The sequence below is a fragment of the Rhinolophus sinicus genome, linkage group LG02, assembly GCF_036562045.2.
Source record: "Rhinolophus sinicus isolate RSC01 linkage group LG02, ASM3656204v1, whole genome shotgun sequence".
Classification (NCBI taxonomy): Eukaryota; Metazoa; Chordata; class Mammalia; order Chiroptera; family Rhinolophidae; genus Rhinolophus; species Rhinolophus sinicus.
This window is the reverse complement of record NC_133752.1, coordinates 135625974-135631670: the sequence shown is the minus strand read 5'-3', so window position 1 is coordinate 135631670 and position 5697 is coordinate 135625974. Positions and strand designations below refer to the sequence as shown.

General features: G+C 39.9%; 1 pseudogene; it reads left to right on the top strand.

Annotated features, from left to right (window-relative positions):
• The first annotated feature begins 3196 nt into the window (after positions 1 to 3196).
• On the top strand, positions 3197 to 5250 carry LOC109456569 (translationally-controlled tumor protein; annotated as a pseudogene).
• Positions 5251 to 5697: the final 447 nt, after the last annotated feature.

Genomic DNA, 5697 nt, shown 5'->3' with positions numbered 1-5697 from the left:
AAAGAGTATTTAAATCAGGTGAGATCACTGAAAGAGTGATGCTGGATAAAGAGAAAAGGTCAGCAGACTGAACTATAGGGTGCTCCTATGCCTAGAAATTGGGAAAATAGAATAATGCAACAAAGAAGACGGAAGAGGCAGCCTGTGAAGTAAGACAGCCAAGAAAGAAGAAGAGAAGGGAGGGAGGGGAGAGAGAGAGGGAGAAGGAGAGAGAGAGACAGGTAGAAGTGGGAAAAGGGTGTCTCAGAAGCCAAATTTCACAAAAGAGGGAGTCACGTGTGTGTCACAAGCTACTGAGGGATTCAGTAAGATGACTGATTGACCATTTGATTTTATGATCTGGAATTCATTGGTGACTTTGAGTAGTCTGATTCTAATAGAGTGGTGGGGATAAAGGATGATCGGAATTAATTCAGGAGGGAATGGGGAGAAAGAAAGGAGATAGTCTTAAAAGAGTATTGTTGTAAAGAGCAAAGAAATGGGAAAGTAGCTGGAAGGGGGATGTTTTAATCAACAGAAGACAGGTGTTGCACAAACCAAGTGTCATGATGATTTATTCAGAATGGACAAGCCACATTTGAAAGGATATCTTTTACTTGTTGCCGTATGTAAAGTTGAAGTCCCCAAGAAGTACATATTTTTACAAAATATCCACCCTCCAATGAACTACTGGTCAGGGGGTAGCAGGAGCATAGAAAGGTCTGCAATAGTGACCTCACTGAGGCCTCTGCAGCCCTAACAGTGAAGCTTCTGTTTATGTCACATAGTAAGCCTATGTCCTCATATGGGACTTGGAGGGCATAAAGGACTTTTACCAGAACTTAGGTCATGACCACTTACAGAGAGCCTCTGTTTGTAACAAATGCAAGCACTTAGCAAGGACACACACAATAACTCAAAAGCCTTACCTAATGCAGTCACACCTTACTATGGGGAAGTTCCTTTGCCTCCATGTCTGAGAATATTCCTTGTATATATTTATTCAGGATTCTTTGTGGGTTAGCATATGGAATAGGAAGCCATTTCTTTTGGGGCCATCATGTAGGCAATTCTAGCGACTTTTAAAGTGAAAAATAGTGAGCAGTGAACTTAGTGACAGCTTAGATCAAAAGTTCCTTCCACCTTTTCCTAGAAAGCAAGCAGAGCAACAAGAGAGCGAGGGAGGGGAGACGCGGCTATGTATTAGTTTCCTAGTGCTGCTGTAGCTAAGTAACACAAAACAACAAATTAATTGCCTCACAGTTCTGGAGCCTAGAAGTTTGACATCTAGGTGCAGTTATGGCCATGCTCTCTGAAAACTGGAGGGCGATCCTTGTGTCTAACTAGCTTCTGGTGCTCTGTTGGCAACTTTTGGCATTTCTTAGCTGGAAGTGGTATAACTCCACTCTCTGCCTTCATCATAGCTTGGTGTTCTCCCTGTGTCTCTGACTTTTCATGGCTGTCTGTTCATAAGGACACCAGTCACGTTAGGTTAGGGGCCCACCCTCTGCTAGTATGACTCAAGTCTTAACTGATTGCATCTGCAATGACCCTATTTCCAACGTCACAGTCTGAGGTACTAGGAGTTAGGACTTCAACTTATCTGTTTGGAGGAGGAGGAGAGGGGAGACACAATTCAACCCTATAACACCCGGCAAACTGTATTTTTAGCAAAACTGGATTACAAATCAAAATCCACAAATGACAAAATATGTAAGTAGTATTAGAACAGGTGCAAATGGATGGAGGACTGTTGGAGTAGTGTGGGGGGAGGGATAAGTAGCAGCTTTTAGAAGGAGCCAGCAAAGATATACGGTGTAAAGTATTTGGCATTACACTGATACAAAGACACTAAAGAAAAAAATGTGAGGAAGAGCAGTAAAGCTCGGCATTAGACAAAAAAAAAAGTAACCAGAAAAACAGTTCATAGGGAAAATGAAAATTATAACCAGCACTATCCTTGGACCCAGACAAAAGGGGTCCCTAATCTGGGTCCCATACTTTGAAGGGACCCACATGTCACAAGCACACACATTTGTTGAAGAACACAAGGGAGCTCTGTCACTTTGGATCTAATGGGTCAGTGTCAGCACAGTGCAATTAATATTTCTAAACTTCGGCTCTTGTGTGAATATCCCCACTCAGACCTTTAGGGAAATGCTTCTGCAAATCCTTTGCCCAGTATCTTCAAAACAAAAGACAACCTTGTCCAAATACCACGGCAGGTTTGTGGGTTGTACTGCTACTGATATTGCTTCGTCGATCAGCAAGGACCGGAGTGTCAAGTTTTAGGAAACAGAAGACAAATCAATTAACTTGACAGATTCTTCCTGGCAGCACAAATGTGAAAGATAGCTGTGCAACTAAATTATTGTTTCCCACTAAAGTGCCAAGCGTTCATTTTCTTCTCTTTGTGTTCAAAGAGTATCAAGTGTATACGCATCTGTACAAATGTGGTAGACTTTTAATAAAATTGTGTTTCAGTTTGTAATCCTATAGATCATTCCTGGCAATGGAGTGCAAATGATGTGAGGATAGTACAGCAACATTATAAGTGGTTGTGCTGAAATAAAGGCAAAAAAGGAAATCAGTACTGTAACATGAAATATGTGTACTTAATTTACTTAGTATACAAACATTGCCGGTCCATCAAGAGAACGCTTAGACATGTGCAGTAATAATTCAATTTAGTTCTCTGATAATCACTGAATTTCAACAATATAAAAAGCATAGCTTTACACATTTTTGTTCCTGTGAAGGTATATTTGTCAAGGAAGAAGGGTAGATTATATTTTATTTAATAGTTTTAAAGCTCGATTTATAGCTTTTAAATTTAGACATATGGTCAGGGGTTCCCATTTGTACTCTTGCTCAGGCCCTGCAAATGTAAGAAGTTGGCCTTCCAAACGTTTGCCGTGACCTAAAATCAACTGGCAATGAAGCAATTACAGGCATTTCCCCTTACCTACGGGGGATATGTTCCAAGACCCCCAGTGGATGCCTGAAACCTCAAATAGTACCGAACCCTATACATACTATGGTTTTTCCTATTCATACATAAAGTTTATGTATAGATAAAGTTTAATTTATAAATTAGGCACAGTAAGAGATTAACAACAATAATGAAATAGAATAATTATAATAACATTGTAATAAAAGCTATGTGAATGTGGTCTCTCTCTCAAAATCTTATACTGTACTTACCCTTCTTGTGGCGATGTACGTGATAAAAGGCCTACGTGACGACATGAATGACACAGGCATTGGGCCACTACTGACCTTCTGATGATATATCAGAGGAAGGCTCATCTGCGTCAGGTGAGCCTGGGTTGTTGGGCCGCGATGATGTTGATGGTTGGGGGGAATTTAATACTTTTAGACCATGGTTGGCTACGGGTATCTGAAACCATAAAAAGTAAAACCACAGATAAGGGGAGACTATGTACTGCTATGGTGGAAGAAAACAATGTAAAAATAAAGAATATAGATGGCCAAATAACAGAAGATGAAACATGAAATCACAGACTGAGGAAAGAAATAAGAGAAAAAAAGCAAAACCACTGTAGAAATGAAAATAAAACTGAAAGGAGCACAGTGAGATCAAAGTGTTTTGTTTTAAAGTTTAAGAATTATTGCTTTTAAAGAGGAATTTTTAAATTACAGAGATAGGAGAAAGGCAGGCAAAAAAAAAAAAAAAAAAAGGCTGAAATTCATAATTGAACTTCTAAGTAGAAAATCAACATAATTTCCTGAACTGAAGACCCAAATCTATATAGTGAAAAGTCACACTCTGTACTAGGAAATATTGACCCAGAATGGTTAATACAGAGAATTCTGTTTCCAGCAGTGGCAGAATAGATGTCTTGGGCCTACTTTCTCACTGAAAACAACTGGAAAACCTGGAGAAATTATATACCTGTTTGAAAGCAAGAAATGCATGAGGTATTGTGGGGTTAAAAATCTAGGAAAGGAGATCAGCATTTGGCATCTGAGACCGCTTCTCTGCCGATTCTGAAAGTAGAGGCCAAGAGGCCTAAAAGCTAAACACAGTTTTTAACAGATGCGTGTGGTTTAAGGGACAAAAACTAGAGTGGAAGGCCGCAAGGAAAAAGCATATACCTCAAGTTTTAATTTGGGACCCAAAAGGGTTCATCCAGCTTCAGTTTTTCTCAATCCCTATTTGGAGTAAAGGGACTGCAAGTGACATTAGTCTGCCTGCCTTGCAGAAACAAAAGTAAGTTATCTGGAGGAAGGATAGCATCATCCAGAGCTTTAAACTGTAGTTCATGAAATGCAATTCTGACATTTCAGTCAAAAGAAAAAAACCTGACCTAATCAGAAGACAAGGCGTGGACAAAAGCCAAGAGAAATAACAGACAATGGAAAGAAGTCTATAAGGGATCTCATCACTAAGCCAGTGGTTAGCAAACCATAGCCCATAGGCCAAATCCAGACCCCTGTCTGTTTTTGTAAATTAAGGTTTATTGGAACACAACCACATTCATTCTTATATGTATGTCTGTGGCTGCTTTTTGTACTCAACAGCAAAGTAACAACAGATACTGTATGGCTCACAAAGGCTAAGATATTTACCGTCTGGTGCTTTACAGAAAAAGTTTGCTATCCCCCAATCTAAGCAGCTACCTCCAGATACCAAAACAACAGCAATTTTGCTTTTCTGCCCGCTCCCCCGCCCCTCAACCCCAGCACGGAGCTCCTGCTAAGCCAGTGCCTCCCTGTTCTCCTTCCAGCCACAGTCGTGATCACCTACCCCAACCTCATTAGCCATGATAAGATGTACGCTGACATTTACAAGATCCAGGAGATCACGGATGTCCTGTGCCTGGAGGTGGAGGGGAAGATGGTCAGTAGGACAGAGCGTAACATTGATGACTCGCTCATTGGTGGCAATGCCTCCACTGAAGGCCCTGAAGGCTCAGTACCGAAAGCACAGTAATCACTGGTGTTGATATTGTCACGAACCATCATTGTCAGGAAACCAGCTTCACAAAAGAAGCCTACAAGAAGTACATCAAAGATTACATGAAATCAATCAAAGGGAAGACCAGAGACCAGAAAGAGTAATAACACCTTTATGACAGGCGCTGCAGAACAAATCAAACACATCTTGCTAATTTCAAAAGCTACCAGTTCTTTATTGGTGAGAATATGAATCCAGATGGTACGGTTGCTGTGCTGGACTACCGTGAGGAGGGCATGATCCCATATATGCTTTTCCTTAAGGCTGGTTTCAAAATGGAAAAATGTTAACAAATTTGGCAATTTGGATCTATCACTGGTCATCACCATAACTGGCTGCTGCTTTTCATCCACCCACCAGGACTAGGACAGATGTTATCTTGAGCTCTTCAGTTATTTTGACTGATTTATTTGGAGCAGAGGCATTATTATTATTATTATTATTATTTTAAGAAAAACATGCCATGTAAGTTATTTTAAAATACAATGCATTTAAACTGAAAAAAAAACACCACACAACAAATTTAAAAAATAGAAGGAAGACAATTATAGAGATAAATGCAGAAGTCAGTGAAATAGTAAACAGAGAATCAACATCACCAACAATTGGTACTTGGAAAAGATAATAAAATCAATAAAAGCTCTCCCTGATGAGACTGATAGAGATTGAGGAGGTAAAGGTAAAACTAATCAGTGTCAGGAATGAAAAGGGGGAAGTGAATATAAGTTTTGCATAAC